This window comes from Spermophilus citellus (assembly GCF_964194105.1).
Source record: "Spermophilus citellus genome assembly, chromosome: X".
NCBI classification, from domain to species: Eukaryota; Metazoa; Chordata; class Mammalia; order Rodentia; family Sciuridae; genus Spermophilus; species Spermophilus citellus.
In genome coordinates this window covers 91,172,322-91,187,655 of record NC_138190.1, presented here as the reverse complement: position 1 = coordinate 91,187,655, position 15,334 = coordinate 91,172,322, and the positions used below count along the sequence as shown (strand labels likewise).

General features: G+C 34.8%; 1 protein-coding gene across 4 annotated transcripts in view; it reads left to right on the top strand.

Moving 5' to 3' along the window:
* The window catches only part of DIAPH2 (diaphanous related formin 2), an 813,387-nt gene that overhangs the window by 611,041 nt on the left and 187,012 nt on the right, over positions 1–15,334 (top strand). The gene's annotated exons all lie outside the window — the stretch shown is intronic.

The window sequence follows — 15,334 nt, the reverse complement described above, 5'->3', positions numbered from 1 at the left end:
TAATTTTGATCTTTCCATCCATACATAATCTTTGCAATTTTAGAATGGATTTGATTTTTGGAAATAGCCAAAAGTGATATTGAGGCAAGTTATTTTCTTTTTCTTTCTTTTAAATTTTGAGACAGTTCTCACTAAGTTGCTGGGCCTCACTAAGTTCCTGAGGCTGGTCTCAAACTTGTGATCTTCCTGCCTTAGCCTTGCAGGTCACTGACAATCCAGACATATGTTAGAGCTAAGCTTCAGGAATAAGATATGTGATACAACCAGGTAATAAAACCTCTAGTCAAAATTAGTGTAAATCTAAGAAATTATGGGACTGGGGTTATGGCTCAGTGGTAGAGCGCTTGCCTTGCATGTGCAAGGCCCTGGGTTCGATCCTCAGCACCACATAAAAATAAATAAAAGTTAAAAAATTAGTGTAAATCTAAGTAATTAGACTGATTTCACTTGATTCAGAGGTCAACCCTAAGAGAGGAGCTTCAATCACTGAGTAATGGCTCTCACCAAAAAAAAAAAAAAAGTTAATTCCTTCCCAAAGACAGGATTCATGATTTCAACAGATGTATTGGAACCAGTCTTATAAATTTACAGTTGCACTTTTAAGTGCTACAAAGCATGTGCTATGATATTTTAGAAGAATTAGAACATTGAAAACTAGTTGGTATTGGACAACACATCTCTTATTGTTTCTAGCTTTGTCCTCTTCTTTTTGGAGAAGGCATGTAAGGATGGAGAAGCCTATAATTTAACAATAATGTGCAGCAAGTAGAGAAGATGCAGAGACAAACGTAAGCACTGTTAAATTTATGGAAAGAAACCTCTGTGATGAATTTTTATTCTGTAAAGGGGCATTGAGTGGCTTAATTTGGAGTCCAAATAGATTTTCCCAAGGGCCTCTCTAACTCATCTCTCCCCCTATTGTTCACTCTGTAAACTAAAGAATTTTTCTTCATTGCCTTAGCTTTACTTTTGTGGCACCATAATGATTCATGGGGATAAGTTATACTTCCATGAAATTTTTTTTAGTAAAGATATTGACCAGGTTTCTTTTTTACAGAGACTAATAGATACAATACAGGCTCAAAAAATTGACATCTTTTCATGATACATAAGGAACTGTTTCCTTTTACCAGTGACTACATACCAAAAAAGATTCCTGAGGGAAGTCATGGAACCCTATTTATAGACACAGGACCAGAGCAAGTATTTTTGAATGTCTTTCTTGTTCTGTGAGTCTGTGATTCTACTTGTCAAGATAGTTTGAAATGCTTATCTGTCTCCAAGGTGTTTCTCATCCCACCTAAAGAGGTCTCTTAAAAGTCCTTATTAAGGATCTGGGGCTATGTCTCACTGAAAGAGCACTTGTGTGAGACCCTGGTGTCATCCCTAACACTGCCAAAGGGAAAAAAAAAAAAATATATATATATATATATATATATATATATATATATATAGAGAGAGAGAGAGAGAGAGAGAGAGAGATGGATAGATAGATAGATTGTGCTGCCCCTCTTCCATTTTCTAAGATGGTGACAGTGTTAAGGCAGTGAAGTCAGGTTTCAGGTCTCAGACCTGTAACATAGTACTTGTTTTGTCATTTCCTCCTTCCATACCTCCCCTAGACATTTTCCCATTAAAGTGTGGTTATCAGTCACTTTAGAATTTCATTTTCTTCCTTTGGTTCAAAAAAAAAAGGTTACTAATTAATTTCCTATAGTCACTCAAAGTGCTTAATAGATTTTAATCAAATACAGGTCCATAGAGACATGTTGAACTCAATTGTTTTTCTTTCCCAGATGGAAAAAAGGGTACTCACATGCCTACTATGAAAAATGTCTGTAGAAACCTGCAACTTTTGAAAACCTTTTCCATGCTAAAGATTGCAGATTAACTTCTAGCTAATCATAGTTCAGCATTCTAATGGACTGTGACAGGAGAGACAGTTTTTCTTCCAACTTCAGATCACATGTTTTTGCAGTTGTAAGGCAAATTTTTAAAGAAGGCCTTGGGGATCACAGCCAGCCTTCATTATCAGTGCATGACCGCTTTGTAACCAACTGCAAGTTTAATATCCAAGGATATTTGCACATAACAGTCTTTTTTCTTTCTTCTTGTTTTGAATAATTTACCTTTGAGATTCTCTTCATGACCATGCTGGTGTGCAAAGATCTGTTTGTCTGTCAAAACTCCAGATATGTACCACATGTGCAAGATAGATTAATTTTTTATTTGTTTCTAAGGAGGCTGAATAGTAAGCTGGTTGTACTGAATACAAGAAGGCTACTTCCATGAACACTTCCTTAAGTTCACTTCAACTGGTTTCCCTCACCTGCACCAGATCTCTGCTAAAAGGGAATCACTTATACAAATCAACGCAAGGAACATTTTGTATAAACCATCCACCCAAACCTGAAAAGGTTTTTGCCTTAAACCAAAAGATTAGTAAAGAATCTGTGTAGTTCATGGATCCTGCAAGTCTCTCACTTTAAACAAAGACCTCATTTTCAAAATTAGAATGCATCTTTTCTTTTAACCTTGGGGGCTCTATGTAAATTCTAATCTCTATCCAAATGAATGTTCTCAGAAGAAGATTGAGCTACATCAGTGTGACAAATGTCATGGCTATCAGGCCTCAGAAACCCTATGAATTGGCATTTTTTAGAAAATAAATGTATGTGTCAGTGAACCATAACCCATAGATGATTAAGGAAGAAACACCATTCCAAGGTGGATAATATTTTTCTCAAGGCCACAAAGATTTTCCACAATAAAGAAATATGAGGTGTGTGGGGAACTATGTGTGAAAATGTTCTTGGTAATTTAATGTTTTGCCAATTCCCAGACTGAAAACTGTTATTATGTAAATCAACTAGATCCAGCTGCTAATTCTTAGAAAATGTTTGGAGTATCAAGTTTAACTAGGGTTCGACCTTTTATGTTAGTTATGAAGACAACAGTAGGGAAGAGGGGGCAAATAATTGTTTAGGGGATTATTTAGTATAAGGTGTTCAAGGAGAGCCTCACTGATGAGAAGAAATGGAAACAGTAACCTGATGGAGGTATCTGAGGCCTAGAAGGAACATACTCTAAATGCTCATGCGGAGTGAAGGAGATCAGTGGGACTGGAGCAGAATGGCCAAGGAAGAGATTAATCCAGAGAGGTAATTGAGGGTCAAATTATGGAAGGTCTTGTGACTATTGGAAGGGCATTTTCCCCCCAGCTATGAGCAGGAAGAGATGGATTCTCTGACAGACAAAACAGGGCAGAGACAAGGACAGAGCTTTAGGGGAAAGTGAAAATTAAAGTTTAGGAGAGAAGTATAGTCTAAACAAGAAAAGAAGAAGAAGAAGAGAAATACTGTCTATAGGAAGGAAGGAACATAGGATCCTAGGAAACAAAGAAGAGAGAAAACGTTTTGTTTGATTTGATTTAGTAGGTTACCTCTAGCCCATAATACATCTGTGATTATTTTACCATATTTACATAGGTTAATAAGCATGGCTTTAATCCATATCTAGCAACAGTATCAATATATTTGTTCAGTGTATATTACTGAGGCACCTAACTACTTGAGCAAGCTAATCAAGGTTTCAATTACTCCAGTAAGGAAGAAAGTTATACCTCTCTGTTGTGATCATACTTGATTGGTTGATGAAGTATTCATGAGATCTTTCATAAGAGGAACTTTAAAGGTCACTTGTACCATAATAAGTGGAAATCTCTAGGAAAGAAAAAAGTTTAACAGTATTACAGTGCTAATAAAGTTTTTGGAGAGGCTGACTCTGATAGTCTGGTTGCTGCAGCTGAAAATTCTTTGCCCTGAGCATTTGTCATGACTCCTTCAATCCAAGATGCCCTTTAAACACAGTGAAACTATAGAAAGGGAATGTCTAATGTTGTTTGAGGTTAATTAAAGAGAAGGTATCCTTCCTTTCTTTAATGGAAAGCCTTAATTTGTTCCTGGTTGCAGTTGAAAATTCTAATGAATCTTTGCCACCATCTTATGTAGGTTTCCCCCTGCCCATCATCTGGCTGTTCAATTCCTTGTTCAAGTTTCCCATTTGTAACTTGATGCAATCATTCTAAAATGGAAGCAAAACTACTTACCACTTAGCTTTTGATATTTCTTAGGATTTTCACCCACTTAAATTAATGAATAACTAATCTCAGCCCAAGTTACACATCATTTAGTGGTAGCATACCTTGGGATCTGTTTTTTCTAGCAACTCTTTCACCTTGGTCCTAGGCAAGTGGTTTTCTGATATAAGGTGACTGACTCATAGTGGGGTTGGGAGTGGGAGCATGGGAGGAATAGACAAACTCTAGATAGGGAGAGGGGTGGGAGGGAAAGGGAGGGGGCAGGGGGTTAGCAATGATGGTGGAATGTGATGGACATCATTATCCAAAGTACATGTATGAAGACATGAATTGGTGTGAACATACTTTATATACAAACAGAGATATGAAAATTGTGTTCTGAATGTGTAATAAGAATTGTGATGCATTCCGCTGTCATGTATTTAAAAAATAAAAGCAATTAAAAAAAAGAAAATTGTAGAAGGGTCACTAGCAGTCAGAACAATTAAAGCAAAGAATGGATTAGGTAACTATATAAAGCAGAGCAAAAGAGAAGGAGAGAGAATTTTTAAAATAACGACACAACATTTTTTGTAAGATGATGAAAAGCTGTCATGTATAGAATTACCTTTCCTCATTGTTATGCACAGGACACCTTTGGGATAGGGAAGTGACACTGTGACTATAATTGTAGTTCACTGATCAGTACCTCCTTTTCATCAGTACATCTTGTCATGACTTCATGAGAACTACATGAACAAGCAAAAACTTTCTACCATTAATCTTATCTTCTACTTGAAATCCCTCAGTGAAGGTTTTCCACCAGGACTAACAGACTCATATGAGGAATAATGGGAAAAAGTTGAGAAAGTTTATCCGTGTCTGGGTTAGAGGACTGAGCATGGGCTAATTTTCCTGGACCCTCTATAAACCTTTGGGCAGATTAAGTGAATCTTCCCCATTCTCAGATAAATGGTCACTAAAGAAATAAAGGCAAACTCCTAAGTTCCAAATCAAATGGCATTTTCTTGGACTGTGTACTTCATTTTCTCAGGGAGATAACAGAACTAACTCCAAATGTTAAAAAAAAAACTAAAAAACAGTAACTACCCCCCCAAAAAAATCTACTCCCTTCCCCTTGCAAAAGTCATCCCAGTTTATGCTATAGTAAAGTAATATGTTTACTTCAAGTAAAACCATACATGAATTTCTTTAATAGCTCAATTGGCAATTAGTCTATGATTTTTTTCTAGATTCATTAAGATGGACTCTTAATAGAAGAATTTTCCCTTAAAACTTCCTCTTTTTCATTTTACCTTTTTCTTTTATCTCATGGCTCAGGAAGGCAAGTCCTACTGTCTATTCAAAGTTTGTGGGTAAGAGATTATGTGTGTTTTCTTTCTTCCTATTTTTACCTGATATTACAAGTCTCCATATCAAAAAGAATCTTTTTCCTTTTTTCAGTGTGCATGAACATATGCAAGAATGTTCCTAGGCTGGAGGAAATGGGACACCAGACCCTGAAAATGTATATATTGCCCAAATGTGAAGTGATATAATAATAAGAACTGATAAACTATAACTGATAAATTATAACTGACAAATTATATAACAGTTGATGAATTATTTTTAAGTACCAGTCACTGTGCTTAATAGCTTTATATGTAGTTTCTCATTAACTCAAATAAACACTAAGAAGTACAGGTATTTCACAGGTCAAGAAACCAGGTTTAGCACTGTGAGAAATAGAAAGTCTGGTGGTCCATTTTCAGAATATAGTATTCAATCTTAAATGGATCCAATTGTAGCCATTTTAAGTATATCCCTTCTCTTTTGCCCACCCTAATTTTAAAATTAGCCAGTCATGAAGATTGTACCCCTGAGTCCTCCAATCAGGTGAAGGGCAACACTGCCTTAGGTATAGTAACCAGTAGACTACCTGCCCAGGAATGTTTGCTAGCCAGATTCTATAGAATGCCCTTCTGTCAGAAGTAAATGCCTTGCCCACCCACTTTCTACCACATGTTTGACTTCTTGTGGTGCCTAGTACTTCTCACGGCACAGTTAAGTAAAAGTCCCAAAGGAATAAAGCATAGTTGTCCCTAGTGGGATTTAAACCATCTCTCTCACCCCTCAGTGCCCTCCTGTGTTCACTAGGGTATGCTATTTATTTAGAATGTTTGCATTTGGGGTCTTGCCTGACTTCAAATTAGCAACATGAATAGTTCACTTTCCCATTATTTGAACTCTGGGCATAAAATTACAGATCAAGAATTTTTAAAACGCTTATACCTGAGATGCATTTAAAAAATGAAGCCCTAAAATCATCATATTTACCTAGGAAATATAGAAATTTATAGTGCCCATGACAGGAATTCTGTGGTTTAAATTTTAACTATTCTATGTTATTTTAGAAAGAAGTGATTGGAAGAAGCAATTTGAAGCTTTAAAGTAACTAGCATAAAATGCAAAGTTAAACAATATTTTGAAAGTATAATTTAAATTAAATAAAAGCTAAGATGAGAATCAGGTGCTAATTCAAAATTTAAAAATGTGGAGAGAATTGTATATTTTTGTTTAATTTTTATTAAAAATAACATTGATTCATGTTTAGTCTATATTTTTTTTCAATATAATACATACCAAGAAACAAATGATTTGTCTCAGTATCATTTAGAAACCCTTCTAACATCCCTGATGAATGAAGAAATACTCCTCAGTGTCATCATAGTATGCCTCTGGCACCAGAGTTACCAATTTGTTCATCAGGAAACTGCAATTTACACTCTTTTATGGTTATGTGATTCTACTGTCATACAGTTTCTGATACCATAATAAAAGCCTTGCTGAGTATATCTGCACATGTAACCAGAATGATTCAAAACTCAGAAGGGAAAATGAATAGATTTCCAGTTTGTTTGTTTGTTTGCTTTCATGAAGGCCAAGTGATACAGGTTGAGTTCCCTTATCCAACATGCTTGGGACCCAGAGTGTTTCAGATTTCAGAGTTTCTTGAATTTTGAAATATTCCTATATAATATATTTGGTTGAGTATCCCTAGTCTAAAAATCCCAAATCAAAATACTTTGATATTGGAGCATTTCATATTTGGGATTTTCACACTAGGAATGCTCAGTATATACACACAACACACACACACATATATACGCACACACATTGATTCATGTTTAGTCTATAATTTTTTTTCACACACACACACACACACACACATTTCCCCCCCCCCCAAGTTAACTTAGATGCCAGTAATATGGTACAGTTAAGAATTGTGTAAGAGCTTTGGGGTATAGATCAATGGTAGAGCACATATCTAGCAACCCTAGGTTAGATCCCCAGCACTGCAAATCATTATCATCATTGTCGTCGTCGTCATCATCATCATCATCATCATCATCATCACATTTAGTATGCGTTTGAAGGATGACTGAACCAGGACTGTGCACTTTTGATCATAGAACATATCATTGTGACTTCCCAAAAGTAAGGGGAAGGGTGTTATGCAGAATTGAAAACAAATGTGGTAAATTACCAATTTCTTACTGTTCAAAATTTCAAATGCTTCTATTATACATAATTATCACAGTTGCCATGTAAGGAGCATTTCTTCTATAGCAGGTATTGTCTTAAATGTTTTATAAAAGCATTATTTCACTTAATCTGTTTAACAACCCTGTGATTTAATAAGCAATATCTCTTTCCGGGTGACATAGATTTTAGGTTAAGTGACAGAGCTTGGATTTGAAACCAGATTTGTCTGACTGGAGTATCCATACTCCTAATTATTCCACTTCTCTCTCCCTGAAATACACCATCAGCTTTTCAGTAAGGTCATGATACTTGCAAAGTGAGGTCAACACTGGAATAGTAAAGCCCCTGGAAGCAATGTAAATAAGGAATGTGGTAACAGTGGTTGTGGTTGTGTATTCAACTAGCACAAAGTTGGAAGATGTTTGCTTCCTGACAGAAATGAAGCTAATTTCTAAGCTGCATGCAATTTTTTAAAATCAATTTCATCCATTTTTTAAGCTTAATTGGAATAAATGAGAGGTCTTAGCATTTACATGTTGGTGGGTTTTTTGTTTGTTTGTTTGTTTACATGACATTTTTTGGTCCATAGGTCTCATTTGTTAATTATGCACAACAAGGGAAATAAGAGTTTTAATTTATTCACACTTTCAACAAGGCCATAGAGATTTCAGTGAGAGATTTAAAATTAGATTGGTGAATATTTGTAGTAATCCTAGACAGATTTTCTATTATATCTTGCTCCTTTTGTACTTTTTACTGACTCTTGAAGAACAGATATGCCAGTAAAACTGAGATTCTTTTTTCTGTAAACATTTTTCTCATCTTGTATAAGGTTACTACCAATACACTTTTTCAATTAGCTTCCTTTCAACAGAACACATTTCTGACTAATGACAGAATCTAATCAGTTGGTGATGTTCCCAACCCTGAGAATTAATGATTGATGTTTACTGGAGAATGATGTTTAAGTAGTCATAAGTTAGTGTTTTAAAATGTTTAGTGAAGTTGGATAAGTAATAAAGTATTGTTAATCATAATCAATTATATAAGGATTTTTTTAACCTGAACTTAAATTTGCTCCTTTTGTTTTTGTTCTTTTATTTGATAAAAATATATCCCATCCTCCAAAAGACTTCTCTATTTTTACATTTTTAGAAGAGTAAGTCAAAAATCTTTAAAATCTTTTTTATAATGTAAATTATATGTGCACATATATTTGTTGTTTTTGCTTTTATTTATTTTTGTAGTGCTGGGGATTGAACCCAGATCCTCATGCTTGCCAGGCAAATGTTCTACCAAAGAGCTATATTTCTAGCCCAAAAACTGAAACTCTTATCTTTCATTCTAGTAAAAGTGAAGATTGTTGATATGAAAATATCCTTAAGATCTTCCTCCCCCCGCTTTTTTTCTTTTGGTTTGGTTTTGTAGCACTGGGGATAGAACTTAAGCCTTGCACATGCTAGGCAAACTCACTACCATTGAGCTAAGTCCCAGACCCTTTTGGGTTTTTTTTTTACATTTTTTCATCAAAAATGGGAATTAAATAAGCTTTTGTTTCTCACCCCTAATTTCCTAAGGTGGATTTAATAGTAAAAAGGGACTATGATTTCTTCTCAGTATGAGGCCTTTCCATGAAAACAGAACTATTGACATCAGGACAGAATTTTACTCCACAGTCTCTGTTGCTTGAAAAATACATGCTTTTGTATGTGTATGCATTTGTATTCATTAATGCCAAACTACAGAAATTATTTTCCTCTTCTTTTTTGGCCTCTTTAGGATCATACATGCCATTACAGATTTTGTGATTGTTTTATAGTTAAATCTATTTCTGAGACATTTAACGTATAAAATTATGGTCTTTTTTATCCTTTACTAGATAGATCTTCATTTATGTTGATTTAGTGGTACTCTTTGCAAGCCTCCCTCTTATACAGAAATTTAATCTGTTTACATATGCCAAATTTCTCAATTAGAAATTCTTTGACATTAGATATTGCCTTATTTTCTTTTACATCAGATTACATGAGTTTTGACTTTTATATAAACTGGTATTTTTAGTTTTATTATTATATTTTCAAAAACAAGTTAAAAAGGAATATATTGGGAATGTAGCAGAAATAGCATGACTCAAGTTTGTGTATAACATAATGCCTATGAATAATCTATACCAAAATTTATGTTCTCAAAATATTGTTTGGATTTGAATGTTTTAGGGCAACCGTTTCTACTGCCTTCATTAGATGATCTTATTTTATCAAATGATGCTTGTAAAACATAAACAGATTCTTGAGAATAGGACAGTCAGACTTATCAAATGAAAATAGAGGATGCCTATTTAAAGTTGAATTTTAAACAATGAATAACTTTTAGTATCAAAGCATCCTAAATATTATATGATTTTTTTGGTAGAAGCACATCCCAAATATTGTATAGGGCATACTTACAGAAAAAAAATCATGATTTTTCTGAAATTCAAATTTAACCAAGCATCCTATAATTTTTCTGGTAACTCTACTTGAGGGGCATCATGGTAATGAAAATGACTACAGATGTGGATGCCTAACAACTCTAGGTGTTTGTAGTATTTAAGTACATGTGTGACCATGGGCAAGTCACTTAACCTACATAGAGCTGTGTCCCCATCTTTAAAATGAGATCATACCCACTTGACAAGTTTGTTTTTTATATAGCTTTAGAAGTTTTGTTTTTAAAATACCTACTACATAATAGATTATCGTTAGAGTAGCTGTTATTATCAGAATAAAGACGTGTGTAGAAAAATTGTTTTCCCTCTGCTCTTCCACCACAGTAATCAACACAGAAGACTTTTATGGCTGTAAAACATGTGGATGTTTCTCCCTACCTGCGAACAATTTTGTAATCATGATACCAGCTGGGTGTGCTCTAATCCATGTCAACTATAGTGTTAGATCCCAAAGGTTGATGGCTAAGTCCCCAAGATTGCTTCTCTTCCCACTTCAGATACCAGGCCCAGGTTTGTTTGACCTGTGAAACTGGTTATAATTCAGGGTTCCCCGGACACCCCTCACCACCATCAATCTCACTTCAGCTTTTCAATTAATTTGCTAGAATGGCTCACAGGACTCAGGGAAACATGTTTACCAGTTTACCATGAACAATATTTAGAGGATACAATAAACAGCCAGATGAAGAGTTATACAGGGTCAGGTCTGGAAGAGTCCCAATTGCAGGAGCTTCTGTCTCCCTGGAGTTGTCTCCATGGAGAGTATACCACCCTCCCAGCACAGGGACATGTTCCTGTTGATCTTCCTGCAAGCCCCCACATATTTATCTGTCTGCAAACTCTCTGAACCCGATCCTTTTGGGGTTTTATGGAGGTTTCATTACAAAGGCATGATTGATTAAAGTGTTGGCCATTGGTGATCATTTTAACCTTCTGTCCCTCTTCTCTCCCCAGATTGGAATTTGAAATTGAAAATTCCATTTTTTAATCTTCCCTTTATTTTTCCAGAAGCTCTGAAGGGGCTACCAACCACTTTTAATCTTATTAGCCTACGAAAAGACAATATTACTTTGGAAATTCCAAGGATTTTAGGAGTTGTATGCCAGGAAACTGGGAAGACCAAATATATATTTCATATTACCAGAAGAAGAAATACAAATGCAAGATAACAGTTGGGATCTTTTCCCTCCATTTTAATGAACTTTTAGTGAAGATCCCTAATGACAGTAATCTACAGCTAACATACCCCATTAGATTATTAATACAAGAGTCCATTGAGATCTTGTGATTCTTTAGCACATCAGAGATTTGACAGGTAATAACATATGCATGACATTAACCTTCTTTCCTATGCTGCTTGAGTCTTATGTTACTGACCAAAAGTCATACAGCTTATTAGCATGAGGGTCTGAATATATGATACCTTTTCACATTGTCTTTCTTTTTCCGTGAGTTATTATTTTATTTCAATCCTGCCTTTCTCAGATATCTATTTTTTAAATGTTCAATTTAATTTTTGAAATGTAATTTATATATCATAAAATTTTCTTTTAATGTATACAGTTCTGTAGTTTTTAGTATATTCACAAGGTTGTGCAACCATCACCACTAATTCCAGAACAATTTCATCACCCCCAGGAAGAAACCCTTCCTCCACCTCCTCACAACCATGCATCCACTTTCTGTTTCTATGGATTTGCCTGTTCTGGACATTACATATAAATGGAATCACACAATATGTGACCTTTTATGCTTGGCATCTTAATTAATTATGGTATATTTTTGAGATTCATCCATAATTTTAGCATGAATCAGTATTTCATTCTTTTTATTGCTGAATAATATTCCATTATATGGATATATACTGTATTTTGTTTATCCATTCACTAGTTGGTAAACAGTTGAATTTGTTCTAGTTTTCGGCTGTTAGGAATAATGCTCATGTAACTGCAATGCTCCTGTAGGTTGGGAGGCATGACTCTGGGGATCCCAACAATTCAGGTTATGCTACCATTTACTCTGCTTAGTGTTTTAAAGAATTTCCAGTTTTCCCAAATGACCACCATTTTACATTCACATGAGTAATTCACAAAAGTTTCAATTTCTCCACATCCTCATTTGTTTTCTATTCTTTTTTAAAATTACTATAGCCATCATAGGGGGTATGAAGTAGTACCGCAATGTATTTTTTTTTTAATTTTCATTTTTGGTGGCATTGGGAATTGAATTCAGAACCTTCTACATACTAGGCAAGTACTCTACCACTGAGCTATACTTCCAGCCCATTCAATATGATTGTGATTTGTATCTTCCTAGTGATTAATGATGTTGAACATCTTTTCATGTACTTATTAGCAATATTCATGGTTTCTGAGAAATATCTTTGCAAATGCTTTGCACATTTTTATTGAGTTGCCATTTTATTGAGTTGTAGATGTTCTTTATATATTCTTTTTCACCTTTTAAAAATTCTTTTTAGTTATATATGACAGTAGACTGTATTTTGACATATTTATACAAACATGGAGTACATCTTGTTCTAATTAGGTTTCTAGGCTTGTGGTTATACAAGATCTGGAGATTCACTGTGGTGTATTCATTTATGTACATAGGAAAGTAATGTCAGATTCATTCCACTGTCTTTTCTATTCCCTCCTCCCTTCCCTTCATTCCTCTTTGAGATGTTCTTTATATATTTTATTCTTTTCTTTCTTTCTTTCTTTCTTTCTTTCTTTCTTTCTTTCTTTCTTTCTTTCTTTTTTTCTTTTTCTTTTTCTTATTGGGGTTTGATTCCAGGGGCACCCAACCACTGAGCCACATGCCCAGCCCTTTTTGTATTTTCTTTAGAGACAGGGTCTCACTGAGTTGCTTAGTGCCTCAATAAGTTTCTGAGGCTGCCTTTGAACTTGCAATCCTCCTGCCTCAGCTTCCCAAGCAGCTGGGATTACAGGAGTACACCACTGTGCCTGGCTTGGCCTATATATTCTTATTAGATATATGATTTTCAGATATTTTTTCCCATTCTGTGGGTTGTTTCTTCACCTTCTTTGGGTATAAGTTGATGAACAAAAACTTTGAATTTTGTTGAAGTCTAATTTGTCTATTTTTTGAGGGGCTATTGCTTATACTTTTGGTGCCATATCTACATTTTATTTTTCCTTAAAGAACAAAGCTGACACTAAAATAAATATGAGTGAAAAGACAAGGGTTCTCTTCCCAACCTTGTAATTATATATGCTCATTTAGAACTCATTTTCCATGACTGTAAAAAGACGATTCGTTCTGCAGAGTAGTAGTATGTGATATTTTTTTCTGATTACATTATCTTTCTAAAACCCCTTAAGTTAGTAGTTCTCAAGTTAGTCAGTTTTCCCCTCTAGGCAACATTTGGTAATCTCTGGAGACATTTTTGGTTGTCATATTTGAAAAAGATGCTACTGGGTATCTAGTAGGTAGAAGCCAAGGATGCTGCTAAATGTCCTATATTGCACAGGACGGCCTCTACCACGAACTATCTAACCCAAATTGACAGTAAAGCTGTTCTAAAATTCTGATTCTTTAACTGACTGTGAACAATCAATTGAGATTACAGTAGATGGGGTAGAGAGAGAAGATGTGTGGGAAGGGGAAGGGGATACTGGGGATAGGAAAGGTAGCAGAATACAACAGTTACTAATAGGGCATTATGTAAAATTGTGGATGTGTAACCGACGTGATTCTGCAATCTGCATTTGGGGTAAAAATTGGGAGTTCATAACCCACTTCAATCTAATGTATGAAATATGATATGTCAAGAGCTTGGTAATGTTGTGAACAACCAATAAAAAAATTTTCATGCAAAAAAAATAAAATTCTGATTCTTATTTTCCAGTTTATTTTATATGGTTTTCTTTGAGTTGGTGTACAGTTGCCAGATAGTTTTGTGCTCATAATCTTTTGCTAGGGGATATTAGCCTAACAAGGGTAATGTAAGGGGAGATACCAAAAAAGATAAAATCATTTAGAGGTTTTGTGTGTGGCTTTTTGTTTGTTTGGTTTTTGTTGTTGTTTTTTAGTACTGGGGATTGAATCAATGGGCTCACTTTAGAGGCTCACCCACACTAGGAAAGCACTGAACTATATCCCCATTCCTTTTTATTTTTTAAGGTCTGGTCTTTGTTGTTTAGGCTGGCCTGAATGTTGCAATCCTCCTGCCTCAGATCCTGAGTAGCTGGGGTTACAGGTGTGTAGGACCATCCCCAGCTCATTTAGATTTTGTAGAAGAAAATCAACTCACACAAGTCAGGAGAGTTTGGAAGTGTTTTTAGGGATATTTTAAACTATTGTATCTTTTTTAAATACACAATATCTTTATTTATTTTTATGGGATGCTAAGGATCAAACCCAGTGCCCCACACATGTGAGGCGGATGCTTTACTACTGAACTACAGCCCTAGCCCTAAACTATTATATCTTTTAACATGAAGAAAAAAACATTTCAATATAGATTGCTTCAGGCAAAGTCTTGTAGATGTATTCTTGTTATTGAGTCTTTTTCTTTAGGGTTTCTGGAACAAAGTAAGTTGGGCAAAATAGTTTGTACATGCTATGAAGTATATCTAATCAATCATAACAGGAAATAAAACCAGAACAACTTGATGGAAGGAACTTGTAGTTGATATGTCTCTGTATTAGTGACTTGTCTGAATTCCGAGGAAGTTGATATTATTCCAGCCAATCATTTTACTTCAACTCTCTCTAACACCATCTACTGAAATATATTAATTCACTGACATTCCACAAATAATCTAACCAAAATAAAACAGACAATAGTTTGAAATACGTTTGAAGATTTTGAAATATTTTTTCACATAAAAGTGACTAAACTTACAGATATTTCTCTTCTATGATAACAGTGCTGATTGTTTTATGCTCTGCATCATTAGATGTAATCATTACCAGTAGCACTGTAACCACTACCATCATCATGATAATCTAAAATTTTTTGATTATATTTAACTCTGTTCTAAGTACTTTAAGTGCTTAAAACACTTCTCACAAAAATCCTCATTTCTCCTCACAAAAATCCTATGAGGTAGTTGTTTTTTTTATTTCCACTTTGCAGATAACAAAAAACTGTACAGTAAGTAATAAAATACTTGCTGAGCCCTATTAAGCTTTTTCTCGTATCAAAACTATTTCATATTTCAACAATGGAGAAAGCATTTTATTGCTAAATCTGC